Here is a 22,692-nt window from a genome sequence, read left to right on the forward strand (position 1 = left end):
TTCCAAAAATTCATCATGAACGCGGAAAAAAATTTTGGATTTTTTGAACTATGCTGCTGGCCAAGGAGATTGTAGGGATGAACTAGATGAGCAGATGTAGACCAGGCATAGACTCCTGCTGTTCTTGGTGCAGCCACGTTTAAGTGAAATCCCTTCAGCAGAAATAATGAAATGGACATCTATGACAGCATCTGGAAGCTATTCCTGGATATACTTCAACGAGAGCAAATGCATTAGGGTGGATGAGTTGTATTACGGGAAGAGGCAGCAGCCGAGAGAGAGGTGGGAGAGCATGGAGGCCTCAATTAGGGGGAAAATACAAGAAGGAAGAAAGAACGGCAGCAGCCAGCCCCACTGACAAAATGGGGAAGCGCTGCTGCAAGTCACACTGTTTGTAACCACACCAGCCTGCTAGATTTTATTTCTGTGCAGGAATTACACTGGGAGCACAGCTGCTATTCTCTGGACTTAAAAAAACGAATTGTTAAGTTAAAATGAGGGGGAGTAAAATATTGTAATAATGAATGAAAATAGAATGTTCTTGATCAAGCACCATTATCAAGAGAGATGAATTGTTAAACAGCAGCTCTAGCTATATCAGGACAACTTCTCCCTCCATTTTTTCTCCCTCCTCACTATTGTGGTTTTAGGAAATAATAGTTATGAAGTTTTTCTAAGAGTGGCATTAACTGCTGTTTCTTATTGATGCAAAAATATAATAGATTAATACTTTGTCACTGTATTTTCTTTAGCTACAATTTTAAATATCAATAAAAGGTTTAAGGATGTACACCAGGTAATTACTTTCTTGGAAAGTCCACTGGAGTTCCCATGCTTTTATGCTACAGCATGAACAACAAAAGAAAGGCTATAGACCCAAACAGTTTCTGATGTAAAAGCTCATTTTTCCTCCACCTTTTCAAAGTAAAAAATGTCTTTGGGGAGTACAAAAAATAGCAATTATGCTGCCAAAGCCAAAGGAAAGTTCCTCAGTGGAGATGAGAACCAGTCCTCCAGCTTTCTCATCTCCTCACTTTCTCACAGGCATGCCAGAGAAACACAACACAGGAAAGGCCACACAACCATTTGCAGTAATTTCAACACAACTGTGGGTCCCATCCTCACCTCTCCATGGAAATGTGCTTTCTGCACAACGCAGGGTGGTCTGATGACCTTCACAAAACACCAGCTAGCTTTGGGCTCATATTTACAGCCCCACCACCATCAGCAAAGAGCGATTTCACGCTTTACAGCACCAAGGGCCAAACCACAGCCTTCTTGCTCCACATTCAGGCCTAATGGTTTCAGTGGGACATAACCCAGGTTTGCCTGATACTGTTTTCTGTGCATGCTAGTCTTTTCTGGAACAAAATGCTCCTGAATGATTTTGATTTGCATGGCATGTCCCCTCCGAGGGCTCTCACATTGCTGCTCTGTACCAAAGAGAGGGATCTGAACACAACACAGAACTTCAGAGGATGTGCAAAGCAGTGCTCCCCACTTTGTCTTTTATCCCTGGGAGTGACACATCCCAGTGCTCAGCCTGCCTTTTCCACCAAACGTGGTGAAGACTTGGAAGGCATCCTTGGCATTGTTTTTCCATATCTCTGGCAAATGTGTTCCATCCCACACAGAATGCTCTTTTTATTGATCACAGCTTTTATTGATTTATAGCTGTCTGCATTAACTGCTTGGGTTATCTGCTGGCTCACTGACAGAGAGGGTCAAAATCTTGCAGTTTCTCTTTATACTGCTGCTACAAAAAATTACTAGCATCAGTGGATGCGGTCCTTTATTTTTAGTGGTCTCAATTAAATCGGTTAGGGTCACATCCCAAGCTGAAGGTATAGGTGGAGAGGTCTTAGTACTAGAACAGCAGTGTTTGAACCGAAAATGTTTGGCCTTGGAAACTGTCCTTATCCAAAAACAAGCCCTTGTTTGATGGGAAGACACTTCAGGAGGCCCCTTCTACTGTCCCCACATGGAAACAAGGGGGTTTCAACTCCAGAAAAGGAAAGAAATCTGGAAAAAATAAATAATAAATAAACTCTGTGCTGAAAATCTAACCAACAATTTCATAGTTAGCATTTTACAGTCACCAGCCTTGGGCTAAGTGACTGGGTCTGGCCCACCTCTTCCTGCTCTTCACACACTTCAGGCTGTATCTGGTACTCCAGCAGGCAAGTCTTGCTCCTGCTTCATGCACAAGACAGATTCTGAGTTAAATCCTCCAAGTGTCCATCTTGTACAGATCCGTCCTCTTTTGCAACATTCCTGCATGTAGGAAGCTGGCACCATGAGTCCCACTATACACTAACCTTTTAACAGCCCTCACGGTAGCCTTTTGTACTTAGAAGAATTACAGCACCTGAACCTTTTAAACTCTGTCTGCCGAGTCATCTCAAAATATATTAAAGAAACTTTAGAATTAAGATTACCCATCCAACAGTTAATAATTAACTGAAAAATACAGAAAAAAAAATCAGCAAAAATATACTTCTATATAGATATATAAATAAAGTGGCGGTGTATATATAAAATACTACATATATTCACATACAACCTCTAGACTGAAATGGGTGGAAAACAACAGGCTCTCAGAAGCAAAGAGGTTATTTGCCTTTTTAGGGTGAAGCGTGCTCTGATGACCACTTCACTTTCCCACAATAGAAGATTCAAATGAATCCTCAGCCAGATGCTCTCCTCCCACGAAGCACTGACTTCTGGGATGTCATCTAAAGTCCACCTGATCAGCACAAAGATATTTAGAAATTACAGCAGGCTTTGAAACCAGCACAAGCCTGTCTTGAAACAAGCTTTGGAAATCAGCTCATGCACCTGAGCCAAGTTTTGTCTTCTTTGTGTCTCTGTCTTTAAATAGCGGTTACCTTAGACCTCTAGATGCATAACTGGGAACTCATTTTAGTCTGGCCTTATTTTAGAAGTGCTGAGCATTTTCAGGGCTAGGTAGCAGCTGGGAGCAATTCAGTCAGCATCTGACCTTGAAAACTGTGGTCCTCACAAGTGGATTTGGCTGATTCTGTATGTACCTGGGCCCCACCACAAGCATGGCCAAACTCATGGATGCTGCTCAGCAAGGCTGCACCATGGCAGCTGTTGTGTATCAAAAGGTACCATGCAGAGCAACATTGCTCCCACAGTGACAAAGGGCAGCTGTCCAATTTTCACTTGCCCCACTTTCACACGACAGAAACCCAATCTGTTCACATGTACCATTCTTGATTTCATATTACCACAGCTAACAGGAGAATCAGTACAAAAAGCTGCTCAGGACTTTGTCCTCAGAAAATAAAAGGTAAGTGTGCTTGGAATGTGGGCATGTTTACAATTCCTTTCGGATTACCACAGTGCTGTATTTGTAGCACTTTACAGATACACGTCCTCACTCCTCAGACTGGTTCTAGCTGATCCAAATAATGTATGCAGAAGGCTTGGTTCTACCACATAGAAATAGAAAGGAAGATTTGCTGTGGGAAAATATATTTTTTTCCTGTGAATATTAATCATTTCAGCTTTGATAGTGAAGTGATATGAGTAAAAAAGCCAAGAATTGCTCCAGGGCTCCACACAGATGACTATTGTAGCAAAGACATTTGCTGGAGATAACACTGCTTAAGCTCAGAATCATTATACAGTACACAGTTAACTCAAATCAACCCGCTTGCTCCCCAAGTTTTAAACAGAATTAATGTGACATCCCAGCTGAAGCTGGAACTCAGCAATTCAGAAAATAAAAGTGTCAAATTAAAGCAAGTTCCATATGTGTTTTAATCTTAAATGGCAAAAAGAAAGCCATTATGCCAGATGATAGGAGAGCAATATGGTCCCAATACACTGTTCATCTCCTTAACAGCTTTAAATAATGTTTGGTATGTTTTGCAGCAAGAAAAGCAAGGGGATTGCTCTAAAAATCTCCATGGATGAGATGAAGGTCATCATTCTTTTTGCCTGAGAAGTCAAAATAGATGTAGGACCAAATAGTATGTGCCACTTGAATATGGAGGTCATCTTTAAAAGATTTCCATAGTATGATAAAAATCTTTACATTTTAAACTGAATAATAATAAATAAATAAAAACAACAACAACAACAAAAACAACTTCCATTAAAAATTTTATATATTAATGCCTTTCTCTTCTTTGGGAAATGGACAGCCATTTTTCTAAAGGGAAACATATGTTAACTCCACCAGAACTTTCCTTCTAATCTTCATTATGCTATAATAACATTTTAAGGTTCCATGAGGTCACCGTTCTTAAGGGCATACCCTTGAAAAAGACTAGTTCGCAGGGTAAGTAGACAAAGGAAATTTGGACCTTTCAAGCAGATTCAGACCGAGGTAGACAGAGGCTGTAAATCTGACACCCAGGCATCCAGAACATCTGTGGGAGAAGAGGAAACCAACAGCATGCATCAGCCTTCTTCCACTGACTTCAGTGCACACTTACGCTTCAGGCAGGTAGATGATGACTGCTTCCACGGGAAAAGATGAAAGACACCAAAGTGCAACCAACAGAATGTGCATTAGCCATTGGTGTATGTCTTCTGTGCACTGTGTGAGAAAGCACTAATGGGTAATTGAAGACGGATGGTCAAAATGTGCACTAACAACTGACTATTGCACCTAGCTGGAAGGACTGACTGCTAATGGAATAAGAGCAATACTGTTACTTCAAACAAATAGTGAATTCAAAAAACATCCTTCCACCTTGTAAAAAAATACACAGCCAAATAAACAAACAAACAAAAAAAACGACACCACCACACACACACATAAACCACAGCTCCAAGTAACATTAAAAAAAAAAAAAAAAAAAAAGTTTGTTTTATTCAGACCAATTCTTACAATTTTCTCCTTCTTCCATATCATCATCAGTCTCACAGGTCATTTTCTCTGTCTCCTTTTACCTCAACATCTTTCTTTCTCCTGCTAATTTACTGTAACAGAAGCAGCAGCAGGGTTTTCCTATTCATCAGTGAAGAAGTCTGAGCTGTGCACCTCTGGGAACTGATGCATATTTACAATATCATCAGGAAGGCTCAGCCACCATGTTGGTTTGGTTAGTTTGTGCTCTGACAGCCCCAAACTAATCAAACAGCACTACTTAAAGCTTCAAAATATGAGAATTTTCCAAGTTTTATTTGACCTGTAGTTTCTGGGGAGGTTTTAAAAAGGGGGATAAGAAGCAATCCTGAAAATGAAAAATGCTCTGGAAACTTCTAATTTTCAGAACCTGTGCATTACAGGGAATAAGTGCTAACAATATGTAAGGTATAACACAAAGAAGGATCACACAAAGGCATAATGAGACTGATAAGAGGAATCACAAAAAAGAGAGAACAGTATCTTCTTACACATATATGAAACCTTTCACTTTGAAAAAAATTACAGCCTACAGGTAAAACTCCACTAGCTTGTGCTAGTATGAAATTAATTTTGACCCAGTTTTTTATGTTACATTATAATACATAATATGAAATTAAAAAGTCAAAACATAAAATTTTTATCTTGTCTTTTGAAGCACTGATACATTTCATTCTGACAACATGAGGACATTTTGATATTTGTCAGAAGTTTTTGATTTGTTCTTCTTCCGCCATCCCGAAATGAAACTGGATGAGCCTATCAAAACTTCAAGACAGATGAAAAATGTAATGATGTTACAATAAGTTCTCCAGAAGTGATACTGCACAGGCAGCTGATGAAGGCAGTATGTAGCAGCAGAAACAGGAACAGAGCCAGGATACCAAGTCTGGATTTCTAAGCTCTGGTATGGATCACTTTAACAAGTGATCTGGACCTCATTAGATATATCACGCTGACTATGTTTATATGTACTGCCTGGGATCAGATGATTTTATCTGAAAAATCACAGAGTTACAGGTAAAGAAGATACTGCCTCAAGACTCAAGGTTTTTGTTTGTTTTTGGTTTCTTTTTTAGGGTAGAAAGCCCAAAAGCACAACTCTGAGCTATCATAAAACTAGAGCAGCAACACAGACATGAAGATCTGTATTTGACATGTATATGCAACAGGCAGATGCCGCCTTCAGTCTGCATTTCCCATAAAGGCGCTCCAGGTTAAATTACATAGGTAGGCTTAACCTCAGGAGGAGCATCTTCCAACAAAAGAAGAATGGGTGAGGAAAGCATATAAAACAATAAGAACAGCATTAAAAAAGTGCAGAAACAAAAATGATATTGAGAAAAAAATGATAATCCCAGCAATAAATGGTAGCTGGGGCACAGGGTTAACAGTGTAGATTCCTTTTTTCAACAGTGACAGTAGTTCTACTAAGATTTTGGTATGGTAGCTTTCCTTGGTAAGTCAAGTGGTTCCTTTTTTTTTTTTTTCTTTTTGGAAATAATATGGAAGAAAAATTCTTTCTATTGGCAAAATAAGGAACATTTTTCCATAAACATTCCACAGAACAATAAGAACTTGATACCAGTATCTCTGGGATCCAGCTCTTTATATGGTAGAATTACAAACACAAAATAGCTGTACACAGCACAGCACAACTGAACACACTCCTGGCATGGTCCACATTCCCATTACATCAGCTCTCATCAGTTACAACTGCACGTTCGTATGACCTCAAGCAGGCCATCAGCTCCTTTCAGACAGACTTTCTTTAGAGGGACAACTCATTTTACCTCACAGATTTCTTCCAGTTCCTAGAAGTCTGGTGAGCCTTCCCTGCTACATGTTAAAATCCCTTTGCATCTCAGAGAGTGACTGCTAAGATGGTGATGACAGGCAATCTTTACTGTAAAGGGCACAAATACACTGCATCCCAGGTTTCCAACCAGACTTCTCTCTTCTCTGCTCTACTCTCTGCATCCCAGTCACACAGTAAGACCCATCTCTGGGCTTTGGCACACTGAGATGCATGATTTCCACCTCCAGCAATTAATGCTTAACGAAAAAACAGCAGCCACAACAACTCCGCACCAAGATCTAAGACCATCTGTTACTGCCTTGTTAGTGTATGCTTTCTGGAGTGACCAACCTACTTCATACCAACAGTGTGGTATGCATGTGTTAAAGAAATATTTTACTGCACAAGCTCTGGATGGATTTCTGACATGGGGAAAAAAGATGCAAGGAAAGCCAAAATAAACACTGGCTTGATTATTTTAAGATGTATCTCTTACTCAAGCACATGTAAATAAATCTCACCCAAGACACAAGAAGGTGGAGTTACACTGGGGAGTGCCTTTGGCTGGTCTTAGGAAGGCTGCTAAGAATAATTAGAAATCAACTGTTTTTTAATGATTTGTGCATTCCCTCCACCCTCCACTTTTCCTAAAATGGTGCTGAGCTACTACATGCAATGCAGCAGCAGAGAAAGGAAGGATTTGTTTACAATACATTTGGAAAAAAAAAAAAAAAAAAAAAAAAAGGCACCAGCACCGTTGTGTGTCAATACTCACCCGAATGTGCCCATTTGATATTTTACTGACAGAACTGAAAATATGTTTGAATTTCAAACTTGTCGAGATGGCTAGGATGCAGGGGTTATTTTCCCCTGAGGGCAGATAAACAAGACGGATGGGCTAAACTCCGAATCGCCTAATGATCAAAATGCAAGGTAAGCTGTCATAGAGAGGGCTCTTTTCATCCTTGCTGACAGCATGAATTCTGCTGAATTATTTCTAGTCTTTCTGATTAATGGGCACAGTGACTAATTAGTTCATGAATCTTGCTCACAAATGGCACTTTGATAGCTGCCTAATGTTCGCTTTGAGAGAAAGACCCCACCGATGTCAGATGGAGATGTGCTCTCCAACAGAACCTGTCCCTGGACAATCCCACAACTGGCAGTGGGTATGCAGGGGGTGTGCAGATGCAGCCTACCCTGGTGTTGGAGTTGCAGCCCTAGTTTGGACCTCCAATGCACACCACCCCAACAGGCAGGGGCAAGTGAGGCTACACCCAGCCTTTCCCTCCAGCCTGAGAGCTTCCATGCCACAGGTCTGATGTTACTCCCGTGACTGCAATAAGGAGATAACACATTTCCTCATGTACAGAATCAACGAGGACTGTAATGTTCTCTCTCTCTCAGGGTGAGAGCATTGCATCCTGGAAGAGACAAAACGTGGTGCTAGTAGCTGTATGCTGCTGTTTCACGTCATGGTGCTGCTTCCAGACGGAATTAGCCCAACCACTGGTCATCAGACATGAGGGCAGGGAGGACAACTAGGATGACCCATAGCAGCACCATATTGCCCTCAGAGAAGGAGGGACAAATGTGCCCAGACAAAGTTTCTGCTTGTCTAACGACTCAAGACATTCTTCGTTGCACCAGATGTAAGAAGGGTTCCTTGGTTAACACTTTGGAGAACGACTCATTAAAAGGAGAACTACTTGACCAACCTGTTAATCCCATTTTCTGCTTCCCTCCTTGCCTTGAAGAACACTAGAACCAGTCCTCTTCATCACTACATCAGCAATGAAGTGGGCTGGTTACCTGAGTTTTTAGATCCCATTGTTATCTATAAATGCTCCCAGCTACCAAATGATGGGGTTAGAGCCTGTACCTACATCAAAGGACGAGGGCTTTGCCCTATTAGTTTTTTTTTGAGATACCAGTAGTATGTTAGCATTTCATCTTAACCCATCACAACATTTGGGGATTTTGCTTGCTTTTGTCCAGCCCCAAAACTGAAGTGTGTTGCTAGGCAGAACTTTCTCTACTATGATGGGAACATTCAGTGTCTTATTTGTTGGCCTGATGAATACTATTTCTCCAGAAGACAGCATAAAATCCTATGTAATTAATTGTTTTTATCTGATTAACACTGAACATGTTGAAATCAGTCATAAAAATGGAAAGGCCAAACCTTGTGGCTTTTCTCTCCTCTGTGGTCCAGGATCAACATACATAAGCCATCTGTAATTGAGGCCAAGGAGCGATCTCCCTTCTTTCAAGAGGTGTAAAGCACCATTCTGTTTTGCTATCAAGTCACAGACTTCACTTTTGTCATTTTCTCAGTTCATTTAAGAGCAGACCGTAACTTGGGAGAGGTCTGCAACCCACAGTGCTGCTTCTCCATGAGGTTCTTCATGTGAGGACCCATCTGCTGGGGACCACTGCAAAGGTAGCTCCTGCCAAGAAAGACAGATGCATACAGTGAGGACACAGACTGTCCTGGACTGCAACTTAACAGTCACACGAGTATCTGTTAGTCTGCTAAGCTACTTGAAGACTTTTCTTTACAATCTTACCACAAGCTATTATCTGTGCCAAGATTAGCACCACTGAGATCAGAGGTCCATTCACCATTCAAAGGGTAAGCACAGAAAATTCTCCAGTTGAGACATAGCTTGCTCCTTTTCCTTTTATGTTAAAATGAGAAAAACACAGATCTAGCCTCATCCACAAAGACTGTCACTGAGCACATGACTGAGAAAATCCAGCCCCCAAAATGGCTTATATGACAGTGATCTTCTATCTTCATTGCCAAAAGAAGAAGAAAAAAATGTGCATGGCCATTCAGAACAAAATGTTCTTGAGCCCAAAAATCAGCTCTGAAAAAAGAAAACAAATTATAATAGCTGTTTAGCTTCCACTACAGCAACCCCACCAGGTGTTGCTTTGCTGGTTTTTGCTGTGGTAGCCCAATGCAACCGAGTAGCTCTGTCACGTTTTGACACTGAAATTCATGCAAGTTTATTTCCTTTATGTGGTTAGCAAGTCCTCCAGGTTCCTACCTGTGACTCGCAAATAGTACTGAGAGGAAGCATTCTGACAGCCCAGAGAAAGACCATCCACTCCAGGAACATCCAGGTGATTTATGAAAAGGGAAGCCTTTGCAAAAAGGCTGGAGCCCTTCTGTTAGCTAGCCACCAACATATCTGCACTTACAAAATGTCAAAGCAAAACTCAAACCAAAGGTGTTTTCCAGCATTTGAGTCTGGCTAGGTAACTGCAGGCATGCTGAAGGGTTTTGGTGTGAAATAACTCTTTTGCAGCCGAGAGAATTAGAGACTGGTAGAAGCATGCATTATTCATCTCAGTTCTGTTCCGATGACTTGTTCAGCTTGGCGGCTGTATTGCAAAAGGTAAACAGGTTTCTACCCATAATCTTGTTGTCTCTGAGCAGCAATCCATCTGTCTCTCATTTACAGTATCGTCTAGTGGTGTGTCTTCTTACACAGGTGACACCCCCTTCAGATACTATTTTAATATCATTGAAGACAGACAAAACCCCAGATTTGCCTAAGTAAATTTAAAGGAGCTATTTAAAGATAAAGATGTAGCAAAGCTGAAGTTAATACAGTAAAGATTTCTCAGGAGGGTTCTTAAACGGAGAAATTACTGAGGAAGAAAATAATTCACTAGAAAGTGCTACCAAATAAAATGAAGTATAGCAGCTTCTAGTTATGACACTATAGTAAGGGATATATGCATATAAAGGTATCTTAGTAAATTTCATTCCTGAGAGGCTCCAGTCTACTACAGGCAGATTTAAGTTTGACTCTAGTCTTTGATAAAAATATCTAATGCTCAATTTAGAAACTTCTCAGGAGCCTGAAGCTCGTGCTGTGTTTCAGCACCTAGAAGACAGAGAAGTCCATACGTACTTCATGGTATAAAGATGCTGAGAAATGGTCAGCAGGACAAGGTCTGGAAACTCAAAAGCCTGGGGTGCCATGATTTGGGAATCTCAGCACCATGCAGGGATTTTGCATACTGCAAACTCTGTTATGGAGGTTATTTGCCCTGTCTTTAAGAGGTAATTACCCATGCCATTCAGAGTCCCTTGTACAAAGAAATGGCTATTGTGAACCAGTTTTTCAAGTCTAACAAATAGATTACCTCCTGAGGCTACGCAGATTGTATTGTTAACTAACAGAGTCTCCTTGACAAAGAGGTCCTATAGCTATAAAAACAAGGTGGTTCTCACTGGCCATTTGAGCTTAAGAGTGAAAAGACAGAAGCAAAAACTGACTTCAGGAATGTGAGGAGTCTTCACCCCAGTAGAATCATGCCTGAGCAAGAATATTGAGGAAGAGGAAAGATCCTGGACTGATTAAAAAGGTCTGATCAAAGCCCAAAGAACACTCAGAGCAATGCCAAAGTGAAGCAAGGTTAAGCATCTGCAGATGTTTCACTGTTCAGTCTCAATCTTTACATGACCTCTTGGACTATCTGAAGTAGAGAGTAAGTGTGTCTAAAAGGCTTAGTGATGCCTACTTGTTACATGCCTGGAAAGGTAAACAGCAAATGAAAAACACATGCAAAGGCAGAGCACTGGAAGACTGGAAGAGAACACGCTTAAACAGCATGGGTGCCTCCAGATGCCAGCTGTGGTCCACAGGCAGCTGGGGGTCCTGGCCCTGTATCTGAGCACAGAAGGGATCGACTGCCTTTAGAAGAAAGCAGTGGAAAAAAATGCATCTACAGCCTAGAGAAAAGGAGGGAAACTTCCTAAGACACTGCACGTGGCTGGTGTGACATAAAGACAGCACAGTCATTTTGTGACTAGCAGCTGTGAGTCCAGGAGGGCCACCAAGCTGAGAGAAAACAGTCTGGCTTGAAAACAACACCCTACCTATCCATGGCAACTGCTGGATCCTGGCAACCCAACATACCTGGCACAAAATCTTGTTGTGAGTAGGTGCACGGCATTTAGTGGAGCTGTGCTCCTCTGCCATGCAGTCTCCCACCTACGCAGTATTCCTACACTCCCCTATTTTCACTGGTAAAACTTTTCACAGAGTGGAGTCAAGATTATGAGCAGAGTCTGTAGACTGTACCTTGGTCTCCACAATCCCAGGTACCTAGCAGACTGCCTGGTTCTCCAACATTTTACTTCTCAGGCGAGTCATCCACACATGCAGGGATGCTCCCTGCATGCACATCAGAACCACCTTCAAAGCAAACACATAGGTGGGCAAAATCCTGCCTCAGCCTTCAGCCTCCCTCTATCCAGAACTGCCCTTAGACCTTGCCACCACCGCCACGTGCACACAGTGCACGCACGGATCAATATGGAATCGTGTTTAAAACCCTACACCAACAACCTTGGAAATTTTTCTCTTTGAAAAGAAAGCTAGATAACTGCACACAATGAGTACTAATCACAGCACTTAAGGTACTTCTGGAAAATAGCAAAGTAATAAAGGGTAGTGTGGGGAAAAAAAAAAAAAAAAAAGTCAGAACAACAGAGTAAGGCAAACCTCTTCTGGTTTCCTGTCCTTCTTCTGTCTTGTCGCTGTTGAATACAAACTGTAAGGTACAAAGGATGTCCAGTAGTCTCCATCTGCACGGTACCTAGCACAATAGAGTGAAATTTCAATCAGACCCTCTAGGTGTTCAAGCAAGAAAAGCAGTCTGTACCAAATGATAAATACATGAAGCAGCAATTATTATTTCCACAGAAATCTCATGGGGAGGAAATACTTTGCAAGCTCCATATGCATTCAGTCCTTCATGTAAATAACTCATCTACTGCTAACTTCCTTCACTTTAAAAACATTAAAATGAATTGGAAAAAAAAAAAAAAAAAAAAAAAAAAAACAGCTAGATGGGTCATTTTATGGTGCACAGCTTGTGAGATAACAGTAATACAGAAAGTAGCAAAGATCATTAAAAAGACTACATCAACTTCTGTCAAACTTAAACCATCAGAAAATCACTCCATTTTCAGAAGACAGGTACTCAGCATTCTTTCAAAAAGTAGGTCCTTTTAAAAGACTTAAAGTATTTTTAGACCAAGATCCCCACACATCAGTAGTCTCTTCAGAAAGTATTTTAGACCTCTCATTTTTTGTTCTTCTATCCTGCAAGAAGCAAGGAGAAGACCTGAAGCATCTTCTATTAACACACAACCTCAGGATTATTTTTACTTATAGACAACTATTTTTGGAAAGCTTTATGCAATACTTAGGCCAGATCATTATTTGCAAGCATTTATCTGCAGTTTGTTCTAAGTACACACCAAGGACAGACAGCTCTCAATATTTACTAACCAAAGAATCATCTTCATCGTTTTCCTATAATAAGTCACAAAAACCTGAAGAAGGTGTGGCTGAGGACACAACCACTGCTGAAATGTGGGTCAGAAATCAAGAGGATTTTTCTTGCCCTTTTTTTTTCTTTAATTTTTGTATGTTTGTTTGTTTGTTTTGACAAAAGTAGGAGGATAGAATTGGTGCACAATAGAAATGTGTTCTGGGAACAGCAGACCAGAATGTCCCACACAGGTATCTCACCAGTTGGTTTCATTATGGGAAACTATCTGTCCAGCTACACTCTCTAGCAGCCATTAATGAATCAAACCTGTGCCACGAACCATGAGCCAATACCCTCTGACCAATTTTATGCATGCGGCAAAGCTTAAATAACATGCAAGAAACTGCAAGTTCAATGAAGCAAGTTGTTCTATACTTACAAAAAAAAAAAAAAAAAGCAATAAAATTCTTCATACTGCCTTAATCCAAAACACATATTTCTCTTATGAGAGTTCCACAAGACACTATTGCAGCTTTAAGCCAAGCCTAATATAGGAAGAGAAGCCATTGAGTCATATACCACAGTCCACCCATCCAAAAGAAAGGAATAAAATCCATACCAAGTTTGTTTTGACCAGACATGAGTAACTGGAGTCTAAAACTGTACCACTCTGGCAGTTAGACTTGAGACAGAAAAGCTTCACACCTTAAATATTGGTTCCAGCCCAGACCAAAGTGCAGCTGCTGAAGAAGCTGTACTATTCACCGGTTGTCTGGCAAGGCAGGCTGGGGGCCTCACTCTCACTCCTTTTGTCTACTGTCAGCAAGTCCCCAACCTCGAGAGGAGCTGCCAGCCTCCATGGTGCCAGCACCAAGCCCCAGCTGAACAGGCTGCTGGAAAGTGTCAATATGGGTTGAAGGGAAGGCAGAGGCAGCATCTCTGCTTCTTCAGCAAACCAGCAGGCAGTACTCCCCAGCTGAAGTCTCTTACTGGGAGAAAAAAAAAAAAAAAAGAGGGTGGGCTTTTTGGTGGTGGTTTGGGTGTTTTTTTTTTTTTTTTTTTTTTTTTTTTTGTTTTTTTCTTCTTTCAGCTTAGAAAGAATTGTGGTTCCAAATTGCCATGATAAAAACCTCAGTGTCTTTTTAATGTAGTTAGAAGCAGGCTTGTACAATTCAGCTGTGATCATATCCTCTTCCAGGTGCCTATTAGAGAACAAAATACATGGGAGATTGCTGTACACGCAGAAAGAAAGTTTAAAAAATCATACATACAAAATACAGAACATATCAACTATGTATAATATTTATTGACATATCTGTGAGTTACTAAGCATCAATGAGAAAAAAAAGTTTTAAATATCTGAATGCAAATATCCTAAACCGCAGACAACCGAGGTTTTCCTCATGTCTAATTCTTAAATAAAGCATTTCAGAACATGATTGAGGTATAATATCTTCCCTCACAAAGGCTGTGTATTAAATTCCTCACTGGCAAAGGAATTTTTATGGAAGGTTAATGCTTCCTGTAACATTTATCCTGGATACTGTGGCTTCTCAAATAATTTTGTGGGCTTTATTTCCTGCACTGTTATAAAGCTTTATCTTCACTGTAATAGCTTTACAAATACCACATCTTCTGCCAATATAAAGACAGCAGTTATTTCTCAGTCCCACCACACAGGTTAATTAAAGACAAAAACCAAGTTACAATAATATGTAGAGTGGACATAAAACCTAGACAGCAAAGAATAACCAAGCTGAGCTTGCCATAGCCAATGCTCCATTGACTTACACAGTCAAAATCCTGTTCCCTATGACTTTGATTAAACCTGGAGTCATCACCTTTCAGCCTGAGACCTACTGGCCAGAAGAGGTATTTGCTCACCTGCAGTGACGAGCAGGACATTAGTATAAAACAAGAATTCTGGTGGTCAGGGCTTTCCAGTCACCACAGAATCACCAGACAGGCACTGGGAGAAGTTCCTCAGCAGAAGACAGGTGTAAAGGGCAAAATAGCATCAATTGCACTAGCTGGGGATCCGGTTGTTGTGCAAAATGAGTGTAGCTGGCATGCTGAGGTGTCAGACAGGGCTGTAGCAGAATAGCAACTAAGAGTAGACTGTAAAACACAGCAAGAAGCGCGCACACAACTCTGTCTTGTACCCTCACTCTCGCTGCCATTTGGAGCTAGGTATGTTTTTAAGCATGCTGCCATTTTATCAGGCAGAACTAGGGCCTCCAGCCTGCTACTATCTGTGACATCTGACGAGACACAGACCCCTGAGAAGCCCTGCTCCATGAAAAACTACCCCAATGCTGCACACCTCACCTGACATACGGAGCAAGGCTGTGGAGAGGGCATGCATGCCATGGGCAGTGATGAATGAGGGCAGCCACAAGCATTTTTGGCATGTGGAGAGGAGAGCTTTGCAGGAACCAGCTTGGCATGCCCTTGGTTAAAAAAAAAAAAAAAAAATAGCACATACACGTACAATATGTGTCTTTGACTTCCCTCATACATTCAGCTTTAGCATCAGCTGTACAGTGACTGTACCAGTATCCTCCAAAGTGCCCAGCAGCCCCATTAGGCCAGCTTCAATCCTGTCCTGTTAACAAGAGGCTCCATAGCTGGGGCATCCTCCCTTCTCAAACCCATGATGCAATGGATGCCAAGTCTAAGCATCTTGTGCCACCACTATGAAATGTTTCATAGCATTTGCCAGCACTTGCCCCACAAGGAAGGTCTGTGCTGGTTCAGCATGGGGCAGAGAAGGCTTTGGGGCACCCAAAAGCACATCCCATTGCCTACTGGGAGAGGACTGACGAGACATGGATGGGCTCTTCCCAGCAGTGCAGGAAGGAGAGCAAGGGACAATGGCATGAGCTGTAACTGGAAAGTTTCAGGCTGGAGATAGGGATGGTTACCACTATCCTTTCAGAAACATAAGTAAAAATGCAAATGAATTTCAAATGTGAGGTCCAATATCAGAATAGAGGCTCAGGTCATTAGAGATAAAAAAAAAAAAAAAGGTCAGTTAAAATTTCTTTACAATTAATGTCTATTATCAGTGAAGGTAATAATTATAATAACAATAAGAAGAAAGCACACCCAACAAAATCTCGAGTCAAACAGTTCCTCAGTTACACTGACACTGTCCAACAGAAGTCTTGACTTAGAGCTGAATTAGCCCCACTCTGTCTAATTAATACCTGTCATAAAAGTGGAATTGTTGCACCCTACATGCAAGTGGATTTGATGACAAACCGTTGCAGCACTTGTTTTCCTTATTTTTCCTGCTCTTGGAGGTTTTTGAATAGCATCATCACTACAGTGCAGGTTAGAAGGAGACTCACTGGACCAATAGCCAAGAAAGGAAATAATTGCTTCTCATCAGGTTGCATTCCTAAAATTCACCACATTCCAAGCAGCTTTACCCTCATATTTTTAAAAATTTTGTTGGAAGGTGATAAGGAACAAAAGTCTTTATCATGTTGTAAAAAAACCTCCACTGGCAGAAGATGTAGACATTTGGTTTAATCCTGAGTTTTTTTTTTAATCAAGATGTCTCTCTGGAAAGAGCCTGGTTTTGACCCAGTTTCCACAAACAGTACAGAAACCTGGGCTGATCTAGGTTAAATACAATGAGGGTCATTGTTTTAAAAGTAAAATGGCACAGTGCAACCAGGAGTAACTCCATGTACAGCACCACAGAAGCAGTACAAATGAGCTAACAGTAGGACAAACAGGTGCTTGGTAATGGGTGTTGCAATCTGTCTCCTTCAGCAGTACCAAAGACCTGCAGTAAAGGAGGAGGGGGCACCTACCAGGGTTGCTACAAAGTCGGCTTTACTGCTACTGCCTTTATGACAACAATATAAAGTAACTCCCACAACACAGTGAAGATAAGCTCTTTAAAGAAAATATAAAAGCATTAGCTTGGCAATTCATCCGAACCTCATCATGCATCGTAGACATTTTTGAAGTTTAACAAAGAAAAGCACATCATTAAAGAATACTGCTCTATCACCATTCTTATGCAAATCCTTTCAGATAGTTGGGTGGAAAATTCCATCTAACACGCAGTGAGAAATAAATGTTGCAGGGTGGAAATTTCAGCTATACCAAGTGCATCTATCACTTGTATAATCCAAACTACTGTATGTGCCCTGACTACAGAATTAGTATTGATCCATTCACCATGTAAACATCAAGTACTTTCTATTATTACTTGAAATAGCATGCTATCACAATTTCTATTTCCTCCCTCTATCTTAAATAGAAGTATTGCACATTAGCTCTTCCCTTCATGTACTTTTTTGCACAGCTATCTAACTACAGTGTTCAAGGCTGTGCTGGGTTTCCTGCAGACATCTGCAGTATTACCATCAAAGTACTTTATTTTCAAGTCATCTCTGATGGAAGGCAATACAACTCTCATTTACACTGAAACCTGTTACTGTGGTTTCTCTTGGTAAAACACACAGAGTCCTTTGTTTTAAGATTTCTGTTGTGACTACCATTATGAAGGACTACATCAAACAGCTTTTCCCAAATGTTTCCGAAACTCACACATCTCTTGCGAGTACCACTAAGATAAGAGTGGACTACGAGAGTCCAGACAGCTATGTCGTCTCAGCACACACAAGTCAAATAAATAAAAAAATAAATAAAAACACAATTTCCATCTTATCTGTATCAACAAAAAAGCTGATGTGACTAAAACTTAGCACTGGGAAGTGCTGGGAGATGCTTGGAAGCATAACAGGTTTCACCTGTTAGAATCTCTCTTTATCTCTGAGCAGAGTGAAAAATTTTAAATGGCATGATGAAATTTTAGACCTAAGAGATGGTCCTGCAATCTGGAAACTTCAGCAAGGCAGCAGTGCTGACTTGGAGCTGCATGGCACGTTGGCTGTTCCTGCAGCATGCCACCACCCACGCTCTTTGCATGCTGGGTGCTGGGTCACACCATCAGCAGTGTTTCACTCATTATTCAATGCAAAAGGAAGTGTCTTCAGCCCATACAGCTGCTGGAGTCTGAGAAGAATTTGATTCAAAGGTAATTTAAGGATTGCTGCTGAGATTCCTTCCCAAAAGAATGAACACACTTTGGTGCCCACATCTCATGGAAGCCTCGGTAGAAATTGAGTCCTCAGTGTTCATAATGGTTTGAAAATCCCCATCTGCAGCTTCTGAAAACATTCACACCTCCCTCCCTCTGATCCGTATTGGTGTCCCCATGTATAAATAATGCATCCTACTGAAACACCAGTCACTGTTCAGGCTACTGCAAAAATAGAAATGCTGTGACACCCTATCCAGACAAAACCTACAAGAACTAGAGTCCTTCCAGGTAGCTGCAAAGAAAGCACGGTCTGTAGGCCAACAAGGAGGCATTACAGCTGAAAACATTTCATTGATAATGCCCTGCTGACTCCTTTCTGGAGCCATTGATTCGAGTCCCTGTCTGAGCTCAAACACTGTGCGTCAGATGGCTGAGATCATGTCTCCATGGCAGCCAGACCCCAAGCCATTTAAAGCTTTAAATGTCAAAGGAGACTTTGTGGACTGCATCAGGGAGTCCTGCCGCCTCCAGGAAGAACAGGCACACGTTGCCCAGAGCAAACCCCAATGCCTTCATTTACCTCTCTAAAATGAGAGTGGTGATAAAGACCTTGTGTAGTACTTCCAAAAAGGTCCACTGAGGAAGGTGTGGAAGGGACCGTAAGTGGCATATGCAAGGGCCAGTGGTCCCCTTTGTTTTGTAGATGCAAGAAATTGTATGGTTTGCTGCACCAGTAAGAAGCACCTGTCCCTGATCACACAGAGCACAAAAGTCCTGAGCCATGGCTGTGCATACCTTCTGCACTGGGCGATCCTCTACCCCATGTAGACAGAAGAAACAGAGCCCAGTTGCTCAGGATTGCTTTTTGGACAAGCACACACAGCAGAAGCACCTGTGCTTTCCTGATCCCCATGACAGCAGCACAGCTCCACAAAGCATGCACAAGAGATGAGTTTTCAATCTACTGCTCAGCCACATTGTGGGCTACCAAAGATGCACTCTCTTTCATCTCCCTAAATGCAAAAAGACCAGAAGGCCTAATAGACTAAAAAGCACACTGCTTGAAAAGAAGCCCATTGTCCCCAGAGACAATGAAGATGAGAGGGCCGTTTTTCTCCAAGAGAACAAGAGTGTACCTTCCAGATTTCTCTCTAGCAGCACAATGAGGTCTCCAGCCTCGCAGGTCATGGTGGTGCTTCTCACCACATTTCGGACGCAGGCTGCCTGATTCTACAGCACACTGGAATGTCAGCTGCAATCAAAATTCCAGCAACTGAGCCCAGAAACATCTGGGCAGTCTCAAGCCACATAAAAGTGATGGGTGTAAGTACAGAGTAAACATGACCAAGAAGGATGAGAAGTACTGTAGGTCCTCATCCACCCCCTCGTTACAGGCTCATTTTCCTCAGAAGGACTGCAGCCCCTCCTGAAAGACCTGCACAGAAAATAAAGGAGCTAGCTGTAGATGAGTGTAGTTCAGACATCATTCTTCTCAACTTTAGTGGAATGGCAGTGGTTTATGACACTTTATACTCTGAACACTGGGTGCTGCTGTGTTGGGGGGGTCATTCCACCAAAACAAGAAGGAAATAAGAAAGTCCTGTTTCTGGGCAAAGTATGTAAGCTTTAGAGTGAGACGTTTCTTATTGTTTATTAGTCATCATATAGATCTGTTGTCCTGAGCAAATGTTGATAGCCACCTTGGTGTTGGTTGATGAGAAGCTCAATACGAGGTGACTGTCCCCCTCTGCTCTGCTCTTGTGAGACCCCACCTGGAGCACTGCGATCTGTTCTGGGGCCCCCAGCACGAGAAGGACATGGATCTCTTAGAACAAGTCCAGAGGAGGGCCATGACGATGATCAAAGGGCTGGAGCAGCTCTCCTATGAAGACAGGCTGCGGGAGTTGGGGTTGTTCAGCCTAGAGAAGAGAAGGCTCTGGGCAGGCCTTACAGCAGCCTTCCAGGACCTAAAGGGGGCCTACAGAAAGCTGGGGAGGGACTTTTTATCAGGGGACGTGGTGATAGGACAAGGGATAATGGCTTGAACCTAAAAGAGGGTAGATTTAGATTAGATATAAAGAAGAAATTCTTCACTCAGAGTGGTGAGGCACTGGAACAGGTGGCCCAGAGAAGCTGTGGATGCTCTGTCCCTGGAGGTGTTCAAGGCCAGGCTGGATGGGGCTTTGGGCAACCTGGTCTGGTGGGAGGTGTCCCTGCACATGGCAGGGGGGTTGGAATTAGATGTTCTTTAAGGTCCCTTCTGACCCAAATCATTCTATGGTTCTATGATCTTCTGAGCATGATTCTTTTGATACAACCCAAGCAAGAATTAACCCTCTCTTCTCAGAAAAGCAAGTATGCCTATTTGCTGGGATGCACAAGGGATCATCAGAGTCAGACCCAGGAAGGCAGAAGACTACTTCCAACTTCTGTCAGACATAGAAATGTTCAGACAGTGACATAAGCATCTCTCTTTCAGCTCCCAGCTTCCCAATCGTATCTCAAGACCAACACAAACAAGGGGTCCTCCAGTAGTTTTACTGGGCCCTGTCTGAGCTCTCCTCCTGTTGGGAATTTTAGATGCAAGCACAATGTCAGTATTGTATGTTTTGTCAACCAGCCATAGCTGCGAGGCTGCTGTAGCAACCAGTGACCAAAGTCAGAGGGAGGAAGGTGCTGGACACAAAACTGAAAACCGAAGAATAGCACCCTGAGGAGAGAGGGAGCTCAACTGCTCTAAAGACGTGAGTGTGAGATTGTCAGGCACACTGAAGTGCAATGGTAGCTGGGCAAGAAATTCCCTTTAGGCTTCACGAAGATCCCAGTCTTTGGGAAAATGTTTACAAGCACATCATGGAAGGAGTGGGAAATGAAGATGCCACTGGAAGAGAAAAGAGAAGAAACAGAAGACGTGTAAGGGAGACGCAGGGGGTAAATTCATCGTGAACTCACTGTCCGCAGATATGACTGGAGGTATGCTCCACTGCCACTGGAAAAGCTGACAGCGAGGACATATTGTAGCGTGTTAGCCTACAATTACCATTTTGGTCATTTTTTTATCATTCTCACATCTCCCAAGCTAGCCTGATCATCACCCCAAGATCTTCCTCAGTATCATTGTTGTGCCCCTTGCCCAATCCACTCTTTGCCAGAACATCAGCTTCCTTTAATTTCCCAGATACATTTCAGACACCATGAATCTCAGTAGCAGAGACCTCTGGACCATCCCTTGTAATTTAGGTTTGTCTGTTTGTTTATTTAAAGATGTGTTATAAAACATGCTGAAGTGTTCTTTTTTAATTAAGCAATGTAAAAAAGGAAACTGTGTTATCAGAAATGACTTAATAAGTCTTGCTGTTAATCTCACACAAATGCTAATTATAAGGTCATAAAACCATTCTCCTCCCACTTAGGCTAAAATAGTCAAGTCTTACACATAACCAGGCACCTAAGAAGCAATTAATGCTTTATCACTTACTTGTAGCCCATCCTCATCAATATCTGCTGCTTGAACCTAGCACACTCCTGAAAAAGGCTGGCAGAGGAAGACTTGTAACACGCTATTTTCCTAACATTATGGCTACAGCCTCTAAAGCATAAAGTGCAAAGCCTGGGAGCTCTCTGTGGCACTTAGGAATGTTCTCTATAATACTAATTTTATTTTTTTTAAAAAAGGGGGGGGAGGGAGAATAATAGCAGAAGCAGAGATGGCGGCCAGCCCCCTTTACCGGCACAGCAGCCAAATACTTTTCCATATCACAGCCACGTCCCGCAGCCATCAGTGCTCCTGGCACTCCCTGCCCCTCAGAAGTGGCAGGGCAGGCATTGTGCAAGCATCAGACAAGCCGTTCTGACAACCCCCATACCTAGGAAACCTGTTTTTTGGGATGTCCCACTGCGTCTCCTCTATCTCACATGCTATTATTCAGTTAAAAAGTGGGCGAACCCAGCCAGTGACTTCTATTAGCACATCCACCCACACGCAGGGCTGGCACATATCCTAGCTGCCAGGGCAGGAGGGCCTTTTGCATTCCCTATGTCCATCTCCAAGGTGAGTGCACCAGCCATTGCCCCACTGAATAAAAGGCTCCGAGCTGTGGCACAGCATCTTCCCTGTCCTGCTGCTGTGCTCACTTCCAAAGGGTGGTTTCTGCTTGATCACTTCAAAATAACCACAAGCATTTCTTCCTGGGAGAGGAACGTGGAGGTGCCTCTCCAAAGCCCTGAGTCCATCACCAGCACTCCAGAGATGAGGGACTGCAGCAGCCTCTTGCATTTACAAGTTTCCAACTGGCTGCCTTCTGGGTGTTCCTCACACAGCACGCAGCTTCCTTATAGTGCCCATGCGTCACCACACACTGCAGCCCAGAGGTCTGGCTCTGGGACCCAAATCAGGGCAGCCAGATACACTGAAACCCAAAGTTTTGTCTCCAAACTCGAAGCAGTCCCTGTGTCCTCTGTTGGTTCCCACCACAGCACAAAGTCCCTGCTCAGAGCAGGTCCTCCTCCTACCTGCTGTTCCCCTGAGTGCAGGGTGCTGGTGGGATGCACAGCTCTCTCTTTGGACGTGCACTTCTCTTCTGCCTTAATTGTGTCGGCACCCTCAGCTGTGCTCACCCCTCCTTCTGCTGATTTCATGTG

General features: G+C 42.4%; 1 long non-coding RNA gene across 1 annotated transcript; it reads right to left on the minus strand.

Moving 5' to 3' along the window:
* Positions 1-6,368: 6,368 nt before the first annotated feature.
* LOC118156278 lies at positions 6,369-14,042 on the minus strand. Its single transcript, XR_004746212.1, has 3 exons — positions 13,692-14,042; positions 12,212-12,305; positions 6,369-9,133 (listed from the first exon to the last, which is right to left on the minus strand). It is a non-coding gene; the product is annotated as an uncharacterized LOC118156278 (long non-coding RNA).
* Between the last annotated feature and the right edge of the window lie 8,650 nt (positions 14,043-22,692).

This window comes from Oxyura jamaicensis, chromosome Z (assembly GCF_011077185.1).
Source record: "Oxyura jamaicensis isolate SHBP4307 breed ruddy duck chromosome Z, BPBGC_Ojam_1.0, whole genome shotgun sequence".
NCBI classification, from domain to species: domain Eukaryota; kingdom Metazoa; phylum Chordata; class Aves; order Anseriformes; family Anatidae; genus Oxyura; species Oxyura jamaicensis.